Raw genomic sequence first — 19319 nt, 5'->3', positions numbered from 1 at the left:
GCAATCCTAAAGCTCATAAAAATGCATTACTTTTTTCACACAAAACGGTGGCGATCGAAAACATATTTGTGCACATGTTTTTCGGTTATTTCTATGCTGGTTTGATTGTTACAATTTTCGCCATCTCGTTTAGAGTTCGGCTGATAGAGGTTTCATTTGTTTGTGCAAGCAAGCTGATCCATCTTCCATATGAAGTTTACAGAACACATTTATCTGTCTTAGTTTTTTTCTTATCGCCATTCAAATTTTGTCTCTTTTTGTTAATGCATACGTTCTGCTCGATATTGTGGTTGGAAGCATTTTTTTTTCTTCTGACTACGAAATGAGTCAATTAAAATCAAGCCATTTTCATTTCATCACAAATAGTTCTGGATGTAGTAAACGTAGTTATTGTGCTAACCATTATAATCATCAAACTTAAACCGCTTGCCAAATCTCTGTTAGAAGACAAAATCGCGAATCAACCAATCCACTGTTGGTTTGCACAAACCAAGTGTTCGTGTGGCTGATGGGTATAGAAAATAAAAGTACCGCAGTAGGCAATGATGATCAAATTAGAGTAAGAATATCGAATTCATCGAAGTAGACATTGGAGGTGAATTTTTGTCATCCAATGTTTTGAAAGTAGCGTGTGAAGTGGAGAACCAGTACAAAAAAAAAGGTTTCAATTTGCCATAAAAGGACACAATTTTCTCAACATGTCTCAACGTATAAACATGAAGCAGAGACGAATTCTTAGCGCCAAGAATGAAACGAAATCGGCCCATCCGTTCTCAAGAAGGGAACGTTCGAAAGTACGCAATTTATTATATATATATAAAGCTTGGAACAGTTAATACTTGGCCGCACAAAATAGTTCATATCTCAGCCAAAACATGACGTCTAAAGAAAAGAAAGGTGTCATTTTGTAGGTTTTCTAATTGCCTTTAATAAAAAATATTGATGTAAATTATTCATTAGTTTTTTATATGACTTTTTCAACTTTTCCTTTGACATCACACAAAAATGTTTGCACAGTACTGTAGGTCACATCATTTGTCCTCTTGTTGCACATCACTCTCATTTCTGGTTTTATACATTTCTGATGTACTTTTTAAGTTTCCTTATGATAATTGTCAAATAGAAATCGATGGAACGAAAATCCAGACATTTTTGTGGATTGATAGTTTGCCCTATGAAATTGATCTATTTGAATACAAAACATTAACGCCATATCTTCGCCAAGAAGAGCTACCTAAATCATGCCAAACTTACACAGGATCGTTGGTGGACGAATGAAGAACAAAATCCTTTTCTGTAGACACTCTTTTCAAGAACAAATGCCGAATGAACGTTGCCCTAATGGTGAAAACATTTGATTTGTCGCCACAATGTCAAATCCCACGCCAAATCATCATCTTAAGGGCAAATTTACCTCCGTAAATAAACCAAACGCTTCCTAAACTATTCCCTCCATGATTGGTAAAGTAATAATTTTGCCCGTTATTTATCGAAATGCATTTTTACGTTTGTTGCATCGTCCATCGAAATGCATGGTTTGAATTCGGTCAACTCTTGTTCATACAGCTTCCCTGCACGGATTTGGCCAATCAAGCTGCGCTCTAGGGCCCTATTTGGCTATTTTCTAGCTTTTATGACTTTAAAATTTCTTTTAAAAAAATATCCCGATCTGTTATGTCGACTGTCGTGAGTTTTTCTTGGTGGAATTACGCTGAGAGATCCCAGGAGTGTTGATTCAATTTTGTTTGCAGAATCGAGCATTCGTTACACTTTACGGCTGTTTTATTTTCCTAGAATCAAGGTAAAAGTCCCCTCCTAAAGTTTACATACGGTATTTTGAGTTGAATTTGAAAATTTCAAGACTTTCGAGGTTTTTTCTCCATACAAATCCAATTTTTACAGGGAGTGTGCAGACCACTAGACGCGCTGCAATGAGTAAACAAAAGCGGCCAAATATTTACTGTTCCAAGCTTTATTTATACATATACATATATATATATATATATATATATATATATATATATATATATATATATATATATATATATATATATATATATATATATATATATATATATATACGTATATAAAATATACATAATATATATATATCCTATATACGTGCACGCGCGATGGCGAGGATTAATATGGCGACATTGCAACTTCCTCTAGATGTTTCCTCAAAAAACGACTCCCACATCCAGGGCCATGGGATGCTTTCAGAGAGGCAGGAAGGCAGGGCTTGGTCGGATGGTGTGGATGAGGGTCGCTGAGCTAGAAAACAACAAAAAAACCTTAACCAAATGGCGATCCATTAATTTGGCGAAGCCACAAATCAAAAGAGAGAAAAACAAGCAGAAGAAGAATGATCCAAACAGCAGCGCTGAACGGGTGGTTGGGATGGAGGAGGGTGCAGCAGCCACCCTAACTACACAAATCGTAGGGGCACCGTTTGTCACTTGCTGCACATCGGTACATGTTCCACTCTACTCTGTTGGATACTGCTGGTTGTTACTGTTACAACTAGCTGAGGCTGCATTTTTGTCGTTTCCATGCGATTGCGAGCAACAGGCTGCACACTGCAGGTGGCAACAGATGATGATCAGTACCAGCACAGTGTGGTACAGCTAGGGCAATGGATGCCCTTTATATCAATGAGCGCTGTCAACAGCTTTGCTGGCAGCGACGACCTAGTGCTGATTTAAACATTTGGCTCGTCTTTTCCATGTGTAAAACCAAAAAACTACTAGTGCTGATTCGGCAAAGGCAAAACCTTCAAGACCAACACACATACACACACACACACACGCATACAAGCGCGCGTGATGCAGAGTCAGAGATTGGGTATCGAGGCTCGATCTCACTCTCAGGCGCATAGAAGGCACTCTTGAGAACGACAGGTGACGACCCAGTCCGTCAGAACTGCAGGTCGTTTCCAGGGTAGGTTATCTTAATCCTTTGCCAGGAAGTTCACATTGATTATCAAGTGCCGTGATCGCTATTACGCACAGGAACGCAAGCACCGATTACCCGGACGGACGGTCCTACAGACACCAGAGACACTTCAAGCAGAATGTCACGGAATGACGACAGTCTGGCCGCCTGATTGAGCGTGACGCCGAGTGTAAGCCAATTCGCCCGCCGGTGGAGCCAGCAAGCCAGAAAGGCTCCAGGGCATAGGCCCCCGGGGCCAATCTCTCGCTAACGATTGAAACGCAGCATCCGCACCAACACTCCTCCGCACCTTCGCGCTTGACCTTTTGCAAAACTTCCGATAGAATAGAGAGAGAGAGAGAGAGAGAGAGCGAGGGAGAGAGAGAGAGAGAGAGAGCGAGGGAGAGAGAGAGGCGAGCTTCGAGCCGAGGGTTGATGTTCGAACTGGAATTGCTTCCGCCTCGCCCACCCCGGCAACGCCCGCCTTCGCCTTGGTGGTGCCCGTGATGAATAGCAGTGGAGCCGAAAAGAAACAACAAAAACATTCGGGAGGGGGGTGGGGGTGGGGGGAGGCAGTCTAAACAAAAATTTAACAACTACGTCGATGCCCCTCCGGCAAACCGGAAACGCCAACGACGTCGTGGCCTGAAGAGTAGCAGCAGGCATGGTGGCCTGGCATCCGCAGCACAGCAGCGCGGCAAAACGCAGCCATTTCACTTAGCCCTCCAGGGAGGGTTGATGTTCCGGAAACATTCCTCCTCCCTTCCTTGCATCACTCAAACTTTCACCGTCCCTTCTCTCTCTCTCTCTCTCTCTCTCTCTCTCTCGGAGTACCCTCCCTCTGTAGAATCTTTCAGTTGGATTGTTTTTGCCACCTACCCACCCACCCATCCACCCACCCACACACCCACCCACCCATCCGGCCCACTCCTCTCTCCTAGTGGCGATTTGCTCGCATTGTTCTGCACGAGGACTATGGGCCGAACGGATGGGCGAATGGAACGAACGGACTACCCTCGAGTGGGTTAGCTCGATAACGACAGCCATCCAGACTAGTCCACCTTCCTCCCCCACCCCACCCCCCACCCCCGTCACTCTCACGAATCTAGCCGCTTAGAAAAAGGCCAAAGGGATTAGTGGCCGTTGATACCCATGCTGTCCTCGTGGATTTCGCGTCGAAACACGTCCCCCCCACGGTATGTGTGCGTGTGTGTATGTGAGGGAGTATGGGGAAAAGGGGAGGGGGATGCATCTGAGTCGAGGAAAAGTGGTCCCCCCCCCACAACGCTTCCTTTGCGAGAATTGTTTTCGATATTTTTCGGGTCGAGGAGTTTTTTTTTTTGCTTTTCCCCCTGCTGCGGGATTTTTTGTGTTTCTTGATTTTTGCCCCCGTTTTCGGCAGAGGGTAGGTTCCGTGTTTTCCGTTCCGCGCAAAGGAAGATTTGCGCCAACACCCATATTGGCGCTGGAATGTTGGCCCCAAAAAGAAAACCCTTCCGAAAGCCGAAGAAAAATTACAAAGAGTGTAGCAGGAGCTGAGCTTTGCGTGCAAACACAGTGCCGTTCAACCCTTTCGCCCCCTTTGCACAACCCATGACGGGATATAGGGTGCGAGCGAAAGGGGGGACGAATGGTAACAAATAGCAATAAAAGAATTGCAAGAATGAGGTGAAGGGGCGGAGTGGGCCGGTTGTACGTACACCCGGGTTGTAGAGCCCTTGCTGCCCAAGGCCTACCTGTACAGCCCTGCTGCTGCTGCGAAAGAATTGTCTGATCCAGCGTAAATAGAAAACGAGGGGCTGTGACATGGCGATCCGTAATCCGAGGCACTAGCGATAACTAGTGGGATTAAACGAATGAACACATTTTTTTCGTGCCTGATTGGTGAAAATTAGCCGTAGCATTGCGCGGTTAAGTGAGGCCACTCTGCTGAAGCTGGAAGGTGGGGGGGTGGTGGCCTCCGAGCATGAGATAAGCATCAAGCGTGGGGGGCGAAAGTTTGCCTGCAAATGATAGTGGTGAGTTTCGCATTGCAATTGCTCGCTACTAGCTCGCAAGGGAACTGCAGCAAATGCGCTAACACACACACACACTCGAGCACCCACACTCTCGCGCGTACACACACACACGCGCGCTCGCGCACATACAGAACGGTCTTTGCACTTCATCAATTTTCTTCTCTTCTAGTTGCCGAAGGCCGGGCACCGAACAAGCGCTCTCCCTGGCTGCCGCGGCAACAAACGCTCTATGCTATTTTTATTTTCCAATTTAAATTATTCCCACTTCAGTAGAGATGTCAGCACCATGGCAAATGTCGGCCTGCCTGCACCATCTTACTGCCATCCGCCAAGGGTGCCACCGGCGGGGAAGGAAGAGGAGGCGATAGGAGCGGAAGATAGGGAAGAAGAAGTTGCGAAAGAGAGCGAAGCATAAAGCGATGGTGTGCTGTGCTGTGCGGCTTGGTAGCGGTACCAGCAGCATCCTGATTGGAAATACCGACAATCGGCACATCGACAGTGATGAGCGCATTGTATGGGGGAAGGGGCTGGCATGTTCGGTTGACTGGCCTGGCAGGTCAACCGCCACCGCCACCGGCACCCGCCAGCCATTTAATCATTCATCAACGACAGTCACTGCCATTCGCTCGCTGGGGCTGTGAAAATAAACAAATCGGGAAAAAGAAGGCAACCGAGACCGACCGGGGGTTCCGTGTGGTGCGAGTGAAGTGGGGAGGGGGATGGGGGAATGGGGGTTGGGGAAGGGAAAATAGGGAACCTTCTCCTCCGGCCCATCCAGCCCGGCGTTGTTTGAAGCAACGATGCAAACGATGCAGTGCATCTGCAGGCCAGGACGGTGCGTGTGCGAGTGGCGGCCAACCTTCAGCGGCCGCAGCAATTACGGACCTGACGAACGGAGCGGGCTACGCGAACTAGTAGCCCTCAGAAGCTCAGATTTTCCGCTGATGATGCTTACAAGCTGCTGTATGTACCACCCCCCCCCCCCCCCCCCCCCCGCCACCGCGATGGAACCGGGCGCACCACATCAGCATCATTTCATTTTCTGTTCCAGGGAAACATTTCGGAAACGATTCCGTTGCCCCCGGTCCCGAGATACCTTTAGGGGAGGTGAGTGTGGTTGACAAGTGGGATCACCCTTGTAAATCCGATCCGAGTGCGGTTCCATGGAGTAACACAAGGAGGAAAAAACGAGAGAAAGAGAGAGAGAGAGAGAGTTCTTGACAACCGTGACGGACCCGTAAAGAAAGCGACGGCCCCGACGCCGCCGTAAAACCTTCCTTTCTCTGGCTTTGGAAGTGATTAAGGAGGTGGGGTTAATTAAGGGCGAGAGTGGAGGCGAGGGAGGGGGGGGGGGCGTAAACACGTACGTACGTACCATGGTCAGCTAACTAGCCAGGTCGGTAGGCGTGAACTGGCAACGCATTGTAAGGGGTCTATTCCAGCGTGGCGATAGCTAATGCCTGGCGGCGTTTAAACCATTTTAGAGACCAATATTGACGCCTGCTGGTACCGTCTATAATGGCGATAATGAACTCCAAAAAGCCGACCGCCTTACCGGAATAGGCACCTTAATGATGTGTTTATTGTCGAATGTATGCCAGCCCTGCATGTAAGCGGCCGTATGCACCGGGGTGCGGGGTGGCTGTGACGTGTGTCTTTTTTTTTTCTTTTTTTTTAATAAAGCAAGGACGAACATTTTTCTAAAGACATTTTATGTGTGCGGTCGGGCGGTCGTGTGTGTGTGTGTGTGTGTGTGTGACGATGGATGTGTTTTCTGGTTCTTTGCGGGACACGCGTTCCGCCTGCAATCTGACAATTTCGATCGTGCACCCCCACCCTCACTCACTTCATCGAGTGGCTCGTGATGCTCGTGACGTGCCGGTGACAGGGGCGAACGTTGTCGTTGTAGTGGTAGACGCGAACGCCGGCCCCCCTGAACCGCGGTTGAATTACTATCCGAACGTGATGTCAACTCCGCTGTCAGCCGCCCCCCCGTTTGGGCAACTCTCGGCAGTTGGTGATAGCGGAAATGAGTTTTAGATATCACGTCGCACACACTTTCCATGTGGCTTTTGTGTCTGTCTCGGTCCTGAGCGTATGTGTGTCAGCAGCAGCAGCAGCAGCAGCAGATGGATGCCGATGACATTTAGCGTGGACTTCGTTGGCTTGCTTGCTGGCTGTCCACTACTCGCATGGCGGGTTGAGCTGGGTCCACTTGCATGGGGTGGGGGTTGACTGGTGGGTTGACAAGAAGGGTAAGAGCCGTTTTTTTGCTGGCTCTTCCGTTTCCCGCGTCCCCCCCAACCCCCCAGCCACGAATTTCCCTTGTGGGAGTGAGGGGTTGCAACAAAGCCGGACCACGGGGGTTGGAGCCACCCTTTTTCAATAAAGGGATAAAATGGGGTTGGGTTGGCGCGCGTATATGTGTGTTAGCATGACGCAGCAACGCGTGCAACATCGTTAGAATCGTTACAATCGCCGTTCTATCGTTACAAAGTGGTGTAAATTGAAGCGGAGGGGGTGTTTTTAGGGAGGGGAGGAGGTTGATGGAGAGAGAGAAAATGAGAAGAGGGGTAGGAAGCGATAAGGGGGAGGGTGGATGATGGGCTCTAACATTTTGCACGCTGCTCGATGAACAGACAGGCCCCCCAGCAGTTGATAGCAACAGCTACAACAGCTCCAGTTGCAGGCGCTCTCCGCGGTCCAATCCAAAGTCAATCTTCTAAGGATTGAGGAGACACACACACAAGTTCAACAACAAGCGCGTTGATCCGCGCCCTGCCAGCGCAACGTCCTTTTTTTGGTTTCATCGCTTCTGTCCCTTGCGGCTTAAACGTGCGGCCAGTGCACCGTGAGCCACTCCCTATGACCGGCGTGTTGGGGTTGAAGATGTTGAAGATTCCGCTCCTTCACGACGTCTACCCACATTCCAGGGTCCGAGCCCCAGGCCACCAGCCACTCGCACTGACCTGACCTGACCTGACCTGACGGGCAACATCGGACAGCACCTGCCCAGGGGGTGGAGGGGGTTGGTTGCAGGTGGTCCGTCTTGGTTCAGTTTCTGGTGGGGTGGGGTGATCGTGATGCTTAGCTGCTCCCCCCCCTACAGGATCAAAACTAATCTTTTGGTATGATTTTCACATTTTGCTCCTCCTCGCCCTCGTCCTCCTGCCACTCCCCTCCCCTCCTCTGCCATCTTGAAGGGTGTCACGGGTGGCCACGTATTGTGCACTGGGCACGTATTGCGCTGCCAGCCCTCGGTCGGTCGGTCCGTCGGTCGGTTCCGGTTCAGTTTCGGCGCTCAATATCGGCCACCGAGCCACACCAGTTCCACAGCCTGACACCCCTCCACCCCCTTCCCCCCTCCCAAACCGCCTGGGGGTGGAGCTGAGGCTGGGGTGCAGTTGGGGTGTGCTGTCCGGGTATATTGATTTATGGCAGCCAACCGGTTTTCCGCGCAATTTTCGACCGAGATCCCACTTTTGCGGTGATGATGCCACTGCCACTGCCACTCTTGCTTGCTTGCCTGCTTGCCTGCTTGCTTGGCAGCTGTTCGTCGCGAGCGTGTAAAATTATTAATTACCCATTAAGTGGCACCAACGCGCGGGAGTCGTGGTGTGTGTGTGCGCGTTGGTGCCCATGATCCCGCGACATCTACGCCCGTTGATTAAAAGCATTTTGCCAGGGAAACCGAAATGAGACAACGTGCAACGCCACCGCCAGCCGCGAGTGCGAGGAGAATGGTTGGTAAGCGGTTGGCACGGTTCTAATAAAGCAATATCGAGAAAAAGGGAGAGGGAGAGGAGTGTGTGGAGCGTGGCGAGGGTGATTGTGGATTGTGGCATATAACGAGCACACAATCTAGCTGCCCTTGCTATTGAACCATGCAGCGCGAGTCCGAGTCCGAGGATTTTTTCGGGATTAATCATCGGGAGTGTGGCCAGTTGGTGCCAAACTGTGTCTGTCAAACGGTAGCAAACCTGCCAGCCCGGCCGGGTCTTCCTGGACCTGAACGTCAGTCAGTCAGTCCGGGAGGGTAGTGGCCTAGTAGACCCATTTGTTCCCGAGAAACTTTCCAGGACGCTGCATCCCGACGATCGGTGCTAGAATAAGTCCTTGCGGCCAATCGCCGTCAGGCACTCGAAAACACGGGGAACCGCTCGAAGCTAGCTAGTTGGCTAGCTGGAGCTACAGCGGCTAATCGATTCACTCCATAAGAAGCTTGGCGACTGGGGACCGAGAGAATAAGAACTCCTTAATTAGCGAAAGACCCGCGTGTAGGGCGGGGTCTATCAGATGGTCGTGGCGGTGTGCGTGCACCGCGTGTCTCTCGGTTTGTTGGTTTGTTCCATTCTACCATCATTAGGCGAATGAGGTGTACCATAGCCTCATATACATATGGAACATATAGTATATGTATATAAATTTAACATACATAATACAATATATTACATTATATAGGGGATAGGCAATTAATTTGCGTGCATGAAATAATTTATCGCTCCAAGGATTGGTGGTGTTTTTTTCCCCCAACCCCTTTACCACCTCCATCCCCCCCCTCCCCTGTGCCCTTCTCTTCCCTCTTGTTCCACAAAGACAATAGCTACCTCGGAAAAACGAGAGGCTCGCCGCGCGCAAAGGCTGAAGGCCCTGGGGCACTCGGAACATCGGAACATCGCACTGTGTGCTAGTAGGGCGGACGGCCGGGTTGTAGGTAAGCTAGCAGAGGGTGTGGAATGGCCGGTGCAATTCATTAAGGACACGAAGGCTAGGAATACTCGCTGGAAGCGTAACGTAACGTTACTTCTGCGTGCAAGGGGTATGGGAGTCTATTTTGCGTGTGTGTGTGTGTGTGTGTTAGAGTATAGCACCGTGTACCACCGGCCCAACAACAAGAACTGAGAAGAACTGCGCTTGGCCCGGCGGTGTAGAGCCGGGCAGATCCAAGGTAGGTCACCAAGGTGTAGTTCCCGACCAAATGCAAACTGATGCATTTTGCTGCCGATCGACTACAGTTAGGAAGGGGCGCCCCAGTGCGGTGAATCTGATACATTCACCGCTGCATAGCTGTCAAATGCAAATCTACGTACGCTTCGCTACGTCGCCCAAGTCGGATTTGCCCCGTACATGTCCCGGGGTATGTTGTTGTTATGTTCAATTGTTTTTTTTTCTTTCTATTTCTATTCTTCTCTTCTTCTTGTACTCTTTCTTTCATTTCGGCCCTGTAACACAGTACTGTAGCCACCGTGTTTGTCTGTATGGTTGTGTATGTACACGAGATTGTGTGTATATGTGTGTGTGTGTGTGTGTATTTTTTTGTAGCTAGTCCTGAGTGATTTGGCCATTTGTGCTGATTTGCTGGTGCTTACCCCACGCTAGAGCCAAGTCAAGTAGAGTAAGTCACGGGACAGATGTATACAGAGAGAGAAAGAGAGATAGAGAGAGAGAGGAAGAGAGAGAGAGAGAGAGAGAGAGAAAGAGAAAAAAGGGAAAAGAGAGAATGCAAGGGAGCGAAGAAAACAACACAAATGAGAATAAAACGAAAAACAACAACTATAATAACAGCAATTGCTGAAAGTCGCCAGCAGTGCAGTAGGCCGAGGTTCGTAGGGATAGTTGATCCGTTACCGGGTTGTACCGGGTGGGTTCGGTATCATCTAAGAGGCCGCGCTGGTGCGAGAGACCAGCTGTGTGCTCTATGGTGGTATACCGCTACACGCTTTGCTAGCCAGATTGGTTTTGAGCAGTGGAAGCACTCGTACATAACCTCAAACTACCACACCCCCCCCCCCAACCCCCTCCCCCTTTCACTTCCTCCCTATCTCCTCACCCGCGGCTTAAAACCGTTTTTCGCTTAATCGATCGACTCCGGCCGACCGTAACCCTCCCGTAACTCTCCCGTTTTGTGCCAGGCATTTGCGTTTCCAGCACAGTGTACTTGTCCGTATTCGTTGAAATGCTCTTTACAGCTCATCCAATCGTTGAAAATGGTTCAGCGGAACGTTTTTTTTTGTGTGGCTGCTTCCGGCTGCGACGAGGCAAAAAGCTGAGGCTGGCCGCGGTCCCATATTCCCATTCCTCAACGGCTGTGGCAACAACAACAACAACAACAACAACAGCGACATAAAAACTCGGCAAAGGAAAGGCGTTTTGTTTGATCGTAGCGCACTGGCCAGTCCCTGGTACACACGATGGTGGGCGGAGGATTGGAACCAGAACGAAACGAGCGGGGATGGGAGCGCTCTACCAACACACACACACACATACACACACGCGCGCACACACATAAACACACACACGAACACACACAGGCAGGGGATTCTCACGCGTGTGCCGACGCTCAAAGCTGAATGGTGCTCTAATAGCCGGAAGGGTGTTTTAGCGGGTGCCCGGGAGGGGCGGGAGAGGTTGAGAAATTATTCATATGCCAAAGACGACGATGAGAACACTGGCAGAGCATTAATGTGGAGCCGGGACCGGGACCGGGGTCTGAGAGTCCTGTCGGCGAGCAGGTCTCGATAAACTAATTATGAAGCGTTTAACGACCATTTCCGGGTATCAACACCAATCCCTGCGTGCCGTACCGTGCCGTACCGTGCTACTGCTTTCTCTCTTTCTCTCGCGCGCGCGTGCTTTCTCTCCTTGGCGCTAGGCTACTATAGCCCGGCCCGTCCTCGGTTGGGTCGTTCATGCCGTCGTTCCCCAAATTATATTCCCATAATAAGGCTTACGCTACTGCCCCTGGTGTAGGGGGAAGGAGGGGAGGCGGGGAGAGGGGAGGGGAGGCTAGAGGTTGATGAAGAGTTCCCGGTGTTATATCGGGGTGTTGTGGATGTGTTTGGCTAGGGATGCTCTTTCATCGAGTGAGCTGAAGTGGCGCCTAGTTTGAATTCACCCAACTCTCCGCCCCCCCGGGCTCTGAACGTCGTCTGTGACGACATCGGGTTTTTGGGAGGGGGGGGGGGGGGGGATTGCGTACTAGTGAAGGGTGTAAGGGTGTAAGGGTGTCTTGTCAACAAACTCTTTCGAGCCGGGACATTCCAAATTAGGCTCTGACAGTGGAACAGGCCTGTGCAGAAGGACGAAGTAGGACGCGGGAAGTAGGTATGTCAAATATGATGCTCCCGCACCCATTTGGCGCCCCCCCCCCCCCCCCCCCCCCCGAGGGTAGTAGCGTTTTTCGACCCCAACTGCTGCTCCCTTTACAATCCTTTGGATTTACACGATTTTCAATTAGCGGAAAAGTTAAAGTACTGTCCTACCATGAATTTTAATATCTTGTGAAATGTGCCGCGCGGTAGTTGGTATGTCCTTCGAGCCCGTGGTGTAGTGGGCCACAATTCCACATCTAAGGGTTCTAAGGATACTAGTGAACATAATGCCGCATGAGTTTTGTTTTGGTTTCCCTTTTTTTTGTTTTTGCGGTTTTTGGAAAGAGACAGAGAGAGAGAGAGAAAGAGAGAGAGAGAGAGAGAGAGAGAGAGAGAGAGAGAATTTCTCTGATCATTGCTTATGCCCACGCGTTGACGAACGCACGTCTAGTTATTACCTCATCCCTCAAACTTATGTGGTTGATTGGGGGGGTGGTGGTGGTTGGTTGGGCTACACACACGGGCATGCCGGCGGATCCGCGAACATTTATTTTAATGTTTGATTTGCACTGATTTATATTGCTTTGATTATCGCAATTGTCTGGTACACCGTGCTCGCATGCGCGCTCCAGTGTGTGTGTGTGTGTGTGTGTGTGTGTGTGTGGCGTTTGCGCTTGTCTGACTTTGGTCTTGTGTGACTACTGCTGGCGTTTGTATCATCAGCGAATGCTGGCGGCGGTGGTGGTGGTGGCAGTGCTGGTGTGTACTGGTTGGGTAGCGATTTGCTCTTGTTGAAATGGCGCTCTGCCCGACCCGCAGGGATTCTGCATCCCAATCCTAGCCGCGGCGGTTCTGCGGCGAGTAGCACCGCGCTCACCCACGACGCAGCCTGCAGCTTGCGTTCGAGCTCCGCCATCCGTATCCTATCGATTCCGACCCGATCGCAAACGCACTGTTTACCACCAGCAACCCCCTCCCCTTCCTGCACCACACATGCCGCAACCACACCACCTGCCGTATCGTATAATTATGCGGTCGAATTTGACTGTCGCGTGGGGAGAGCGGGGGGGGGGGGGGCTGAACCGGCACACTACTGCCAGCGCTCAAAAGTTGGTGCCACCGGTTGGGCGATGCGATGCGCCCCAAACGCCGCGAACACTGTGAACACAGTGGTTACACATACACACCAACATACAATCGTAGGTAGATCGACGTTCAAGCATCACGCCCCCAAAACACCACGCGTCTGCTGCTGGCGTCGGTGGCGGCGTCGGCGGCGGCGATGGTGGTTAGCTGGCGCTTCCGGTATCGGGTTCACCACCACCGGTTTGGAGTACGCGAGAGAAGGGGTTCAGGCGCGATACCACGCGGTTTCGCAAACAGTGAGGATGCCGAAGGGGGGTGCTAGATTGTTTGCAAACCCTCTTTCACTCTTCTACTATTGCTACTACTACTACTAGTACTTCTACTACTACTACTACTCCTACTGCTACTACTACCCCTAATAACTGCGGTGCTGCGGTATTAGCAGCTAGCAGTACCAGTGGCATGACAGCCACAGTCAAGCGAGATGTGAGACGGTGATTGAATCGAGGTGTCAAAGGGGCCCGATTCGGGCTCAGATTTCTCCCGGCTGCACCAGGACACCGGCCAGTGGGTCGAGTGGCGAGGGCGAGGGTACTCTCGATACACGGCCGCGACCAGCGGCATCGACGTATCGACCACACCGACACCGAGCAGTGATCTCGATATGACGCACACTTGGCACACTTGGTCACTGTGTGAACCGTGTGAACATCAAGGGGGGGGGGGGGGGGGGGGGGTAGGGAATGATCACCGGCGGCGATTTGATAAAAGGATCGGATTGTATACGCGAAAAGGGTCCGGGGGTGAAGAAGAAGAAGAAGGAGGGACACTTACGCGTACGGCAGTCTGTCGTGGGCCATCTGCCGCGCCACCTTTGGTACGGTGGCGCTGTTTGTTGAATGGTGTCTCGCTGCTAGCTGCGCTGGTTCGCGGTTGATTGGTTGAAGTTGATGCTGTCCGTCAGACGCGGTCAGACCAGTGGCGTGCAACTATGGTGGTGGTGGATCCATTGCTACGCCGCGCACGAACCAACACTAGACCCACTACGCCGCACTACGGATCGCTAATTTGATTCCATTGCGCACACGCACACATACACACACACACACACACAGCAAACACAAACAAAACGCACACACACAGATGATGCAGATGAAAAGTGAGAGAATCAGCAAAATCAAACGGCTACACGGACAGGATATGGGGATTTTGTGGTATGTGTGTGTGTGTGTGTGTGTATATGTGTGCGGATTCACAGAGTCTCGGATCGACCGTAGCACCGAGCGATGCAGACGGACAATTTAGTTGACCATCAACAGTGAAGTAACGGTACGGTTACGTCACTGGCATCTTTCAAGAGACTTCAATCGCAGCGCACGCTAAGAAACCACTGAGTAAACCGCGGTATAGAGCCTGCGCGCTCACACGATCACGAGTGGCTCGCTAGCTCATGATCATATTGTTGTGTTGCACACTGGGCACTGGTACTGGGCAAGCACAACTCGCAAACTATCGGGCCGGTCTACGATCATCCTTTGTTCGAGAGTTAGTAAAAATGAGCTCTATAAGGAAGGGGTTTGGGGGGGGGGGGGGGAGGGGGAGAGATTCATGAGTTGGGGTGTTAGTTCGATCGATCAAGAATCAACATTTACACACATACGCACGCGCGAGCCCCAAAGTACGCATTTGCACACACACACACGCACACAAACACCACAGCTCAGTACACTTGACAGCTATATTGCAATATCCGCATCCGCGATCACCTCAAGGACTGGTTGCTGGTTTTGACAGTTCAGTTTGACAGTTGAGAACCGCGTGACGCTCTCGAGATCACGTGTTCACCTTGTCTCGAAGACACGTCCGCGGTTATTGATGGTCGATCAAGCTGCCCGATGACCGATAAACCATATCAGACCTCGCAATCCGACCGACGGATCGGCCGCATCTAATCACACACACACACACACACACACACACAACTCTTCTCTCGAACTCGAGATAATCCGATAGCCGTATAGGACCGTTGTTGACCGTTGACCTCTTGTCGCCCTCACTCTCGTACCCAGTGTTGTCTGTTGGCGGCGATCTCGTGCTAGTACTATTACTGCTGCTGCTGTTGCTGCTGCTGCTGCTGCTGCCAAGTGCTGCTGCTGCGTACGGATAAAGCGACAACGTCAACGACGACCAGTTCGCAGTGTAGCTGTCGAAGTACTGACGAGTAGCGACGAGTGTTCGCCCCACAACGCACGGGCGGGCGTACACTTGTCAAACGCAGCGCATCGCATTGCTGTGAACGAATCCTGTCGTTTCCGGCGGCAGAGGGCGTCAGTTAAAACGCCCGTGCCGACCGTTGCGAACCACCATCATCGCTCCATCATGCAATTTAGAGAGCGAAAGAGAACGAGAGCGACAAAAAGAGAGAGAGAGAAAGAGAGAGAGAGAAAGAGAAAGGGAGCGAGAGTGAAAGAGAAAGATAAAAAGAGAGAGAGAGAGAAAGAGAAAGGGAAAGAGAGAATGAAAGAGCGAGCGACACGAAATGGAAAAAAAGGCAAAGAACAGCCGAAAGAAACGGACGAATCCGGATTCTGTTCAGAAGCAGCAGAAGCCGAACTTTGCCGATACAGTGTCTGCGCGTGCTGGTTTGGCTTCGGCGGTGTTCATGTTTGTCGTCCTCCTGAAGGCCGCGCTTCTGGCAGACTCGCAGGATCGTTATACACCCTCCCCATCCCACCAACCCGGCCCCAGAAACGGGGCGCTTCGCTCCCTTACCACTCGCTCGCGAATCTCGTTGACCTCTCGTGCACACCGCACAGCAGCAGCTTGCATAAAGAAATGAGCAAAAGGCAAACCCAAAGCCCAGCCAGGTGGCAAAGTAAAAACAGCGCCATCGACCACTATTTGCTACCACCGGCTATAAGCTCGACTATTAATCGCGAGTAGAAGCCGATGAGTTGCCTCATCCAAAAACGTTTGCCGGTTGCCGTGACACGACGAGTGCGTTTGGTCTAGGTTTGGCAAAACCTCATCACGAGGTGCGAGCGCGGACGACTACGAGAAACTTGGAGTTTCGGGATGAACACGAACTTCGGCTCACGTTCGGGTTCGGGTTTGTTTCGCTCACAACACGCTCCAACCGCCCTCTTTCATTCGCATGGGCGGCTGGTAATAAGGGGGGAAAAAAAGGAAGAGGTGGAAATGATTCAACTACTCGGTGACAGGGATAATTTTTTGAGTAACGGGATATTTGTTCGATTAGAGGTCGGCTTCTCGTCCTTCGACTCCTTAGATGAAGGACTCCTTATTCGCCCTCTTTTCTACTTTCACGATCTCGCTGAATTCGTACGCGGTTCGATTGTGTAAGGATACGGCGTATTCTCAGGGGCGCAGCAGGATTTTTCGATTTTTCCGATTTCGTTTCGTAAATTCCTGTCATATCCTGATTTCAGTGCGTCACCTGATACAGGTGATGTTCGTTGATCGTACATCGGGTAACTATCGTAAAAATTTTAGTTTTCCTTCTAAATAAAATTCCTTCTAAAGCCATAACGTAAAAGAACAAATCACCAGCGTTAAAGTTGTTTGTTGCATGAATTTCTTCTCCCATCCATATGGTACTCGAATATCAAGCTGTTTTTAAGAGCCTAAGAAATGTTCATTATCATCCGCCTAGTTTTGTTAATATATCTAACCTTTTCTTTCAACCTTAAGTACTGTTAAATGACGGTCGGAAAAATTTGTTATTGCATGTGCAACAATTAGGTTGTATAATTGGCTACTTCAAAAATATTTGATATTTTACTATAAAGTCACGTTTGATAAGATATTCTATTTCCTGTAGCCGTGAGAGTCGGAGGCGCGTGCGCTTCCTCAATCCTCCGCCGTATCAATCCGCCGCCATCTCGCAGAAAGAGGGCTATCCCGGTCACTGAAAAATGGTGATGCTGATCATCAATGCATGGGGCATGCGGGACGCTATGAAAAAGGGGTTTATGGAGGGGGACTGGAATGTATTAGCGTGCTGCCGAAATAGCGGTAAATGTGTACTGCTGTATTTGTATACCGGTCATGGATGTACATCCAGTAAATAAAAAGATAATCTCACCTAGCCGCCACTGCGTGTAGTAATTCACCTGTCGGCCGATCAGGTGCTGAAAGGGAAATTGCCGAAAGGGACAAGGTTACCGGGTAGGTCTCGCCTCCCTTCCTCAAATGGGAACCCTACGAGGAGAGCTCCGTAACAAAGAGACTAGTTTGTTTATGGTATCCAACCGACCGACCGACCTTCCCCAGCGGATCCTGCAATCCAAGATCCCTGTGACAGTGACACCGTCTGCCAGGAGAGAACAAAAGTGTGCTTGAGTGTGTATGTGTGTGTATGACGATACATACTATGCGTGATTTACTCGTTTATGCATCGCTTGGCAACAACAACAACAACAACAACAACAACAGCAGCAGCAGCTTCTCCGACCACTACTTAGAGCCATATTGCTTACAGCGGGGCCCACAAACTCATATTACCATGCAGGCCGTCGCACCACACAAAGAAAACGTTTTATTTTTCAATCAATTTTACGAACACGACTGTCCACTGCCACCGAAAATCCGCGCTACATACTCGTCGACCTTTCCCGGAAATCGCCTGCCGATCATTGCCATTGCGGTTTGCCAAGCAGGCAAACCAGACTATCAGGAACACGCCGCGGTCAAAGGACTAGCAAAGGACAGGAGACAGTCGGGTGTGTCCTGTTAGTAGTTACTTTCCGCCATCAAAAACACCGATACGTCTAGTGACACGATTCAAGGAGCTGCTGTGAGCCGCTATCAGCATCGGTCGCGCAAGGAACGGACACGTCTGATATCAGCAGAAGACTTCAACGCCCATTCAACAACATAAAGAACACTCTACTGGCCATGGTGCATCTCCTTGAGCCGTTCAAATGAAATAAGCATATCATTGCACCCGAACCACCGCGAAAAGTCCGCGCATAGCAGATGTACATACAGTGCACGAAATCAAAATAGCACCATCATGTTTTTTTACAATATTTTTCTAACAACCTCGTTTGCAATGACGATCTCTACAGTAATTTTATCTGTAGGCTCTTTACCAACTATTTAAAGTGTTTTGGAGCATAGTTTTTGGAGTATGGACATTTTAGCCCAATTTTTAGAAAAAGGGTGTGAAATAAGAATAGCACCATCTTATGTTAATTTCTTTTTTGCACTCATTTTAAAGAACTTTATTTCGATTTTCGCAACGATGGAAGTGTAGCCTAAGTGCGTTCATTTAATGGCGAAATCACTTTTGTCCCTTTTGATTTAGCCAATATTGGTCTATCAGAGTATGTAAAGCACTAGGAAATGGTATAATAATCAAAACCTACCATGACGCAGGCTTCTTTAAAAGAAAAAAAGGTCATAGAATTTATCGGACACTCACAGCTGTTGAGAATTAATTGAAAAGTGGCGATAAACTTGATCCCATCGAGAAAAATGGGAAGAAAAGTAAGCTTTCTCCAAAGGATAAACGGGGAACTCGCAGAATTTCATTGAACCAGAGATAAAAAGCATCACAAATCCGCGCAGAATTGGTGCATATGGTTACTACACGTCTCGTACAACAACTTTTGGCAAGTTGCGAGTACTCAGAGTTGCGCAAAAGCCATGGGTAACCTAAACTAACTGAACTGCATATGGTGCATCATTGCATCTTCGCGGAAAATGACATTTCCTGATAGAAGAATAGAAAAACGCGATCGTTTCGCGAGTTAAAAAGGTTAAATTTGATGGTCAACACGGTTTTCAGTTCAGATGTAAAGATGACCATGAACTTTGATAGTAGTACATTGGTTATATGGGAAGGTTTTCCAGTTTGACGTATGCTTCCGTTGGTGATAATTACAACAAAAATGAATTCGAAACATTACGTAGAAATGTTGGAGATAAGTTTAATTGACCATTATGAGGCATTTAAGGTGCCGGACTATGTTTTCGAACAAGATAATGCTGTCACCTCACACCTACCGCACCACACAACTCACTAAATAGTGGTTTTCTGATAAAATTGTCGATTGTCTAGCCCTTTCTCCGGATCAGAAATTGCATCGGAAACCTTCTGTCCATTCGTGCACGTCGTTTTTATCAAAACGGAATGCAATTTGACAACGTTAACATGCTCAAATGT

General features: G+C 49.5%; 1 protein-coding gene across 3 annotated transcripts in view; it reads right to left on the bottom strand.

The window, feature by feature from the left end:
* LOC125956744 (protein amalgam) overlaps positions 1–15331 on the bottom strand; it is a 40460-nt gene extending 25129 nt beyond the window's left edge. For all 3 annotated transcript variants that reach the window (XM_049688933.1, XM_049688942.1, XM_049688925.1), the window contains exons 1-2: positions 15195–15331; positions 13964–14192 (exon numbers count right to left, since the gene is read on the bottom strand). The gene's annotated coding sequence lies outside the window, so the exon portion shown is untranslated. The remainder of the gene's footprint in view (positions 1–13963; positions 14193–15194) is intronic.
* Between the last annotated feature and the right edge of the window lie 3988 nt (positions 15332–19319).

This window comes from Anopheles darlingi, chromosome X (assembly GCF_943734745.1).
Source record: "Anopheles darlingi chromosome X, idAnoDarlMG_H_01, whole genome shotgun sequence".
Classification (NCBI taxonomy): Eukaryota; Metazoa; Arthropoda; class Insecta; order Diptera; family Culicidae; genus Anopheles; species Anopheles darlingi.
This window is presented reverse-complemented; position numbering and strand designations above follow the sequence as displayed.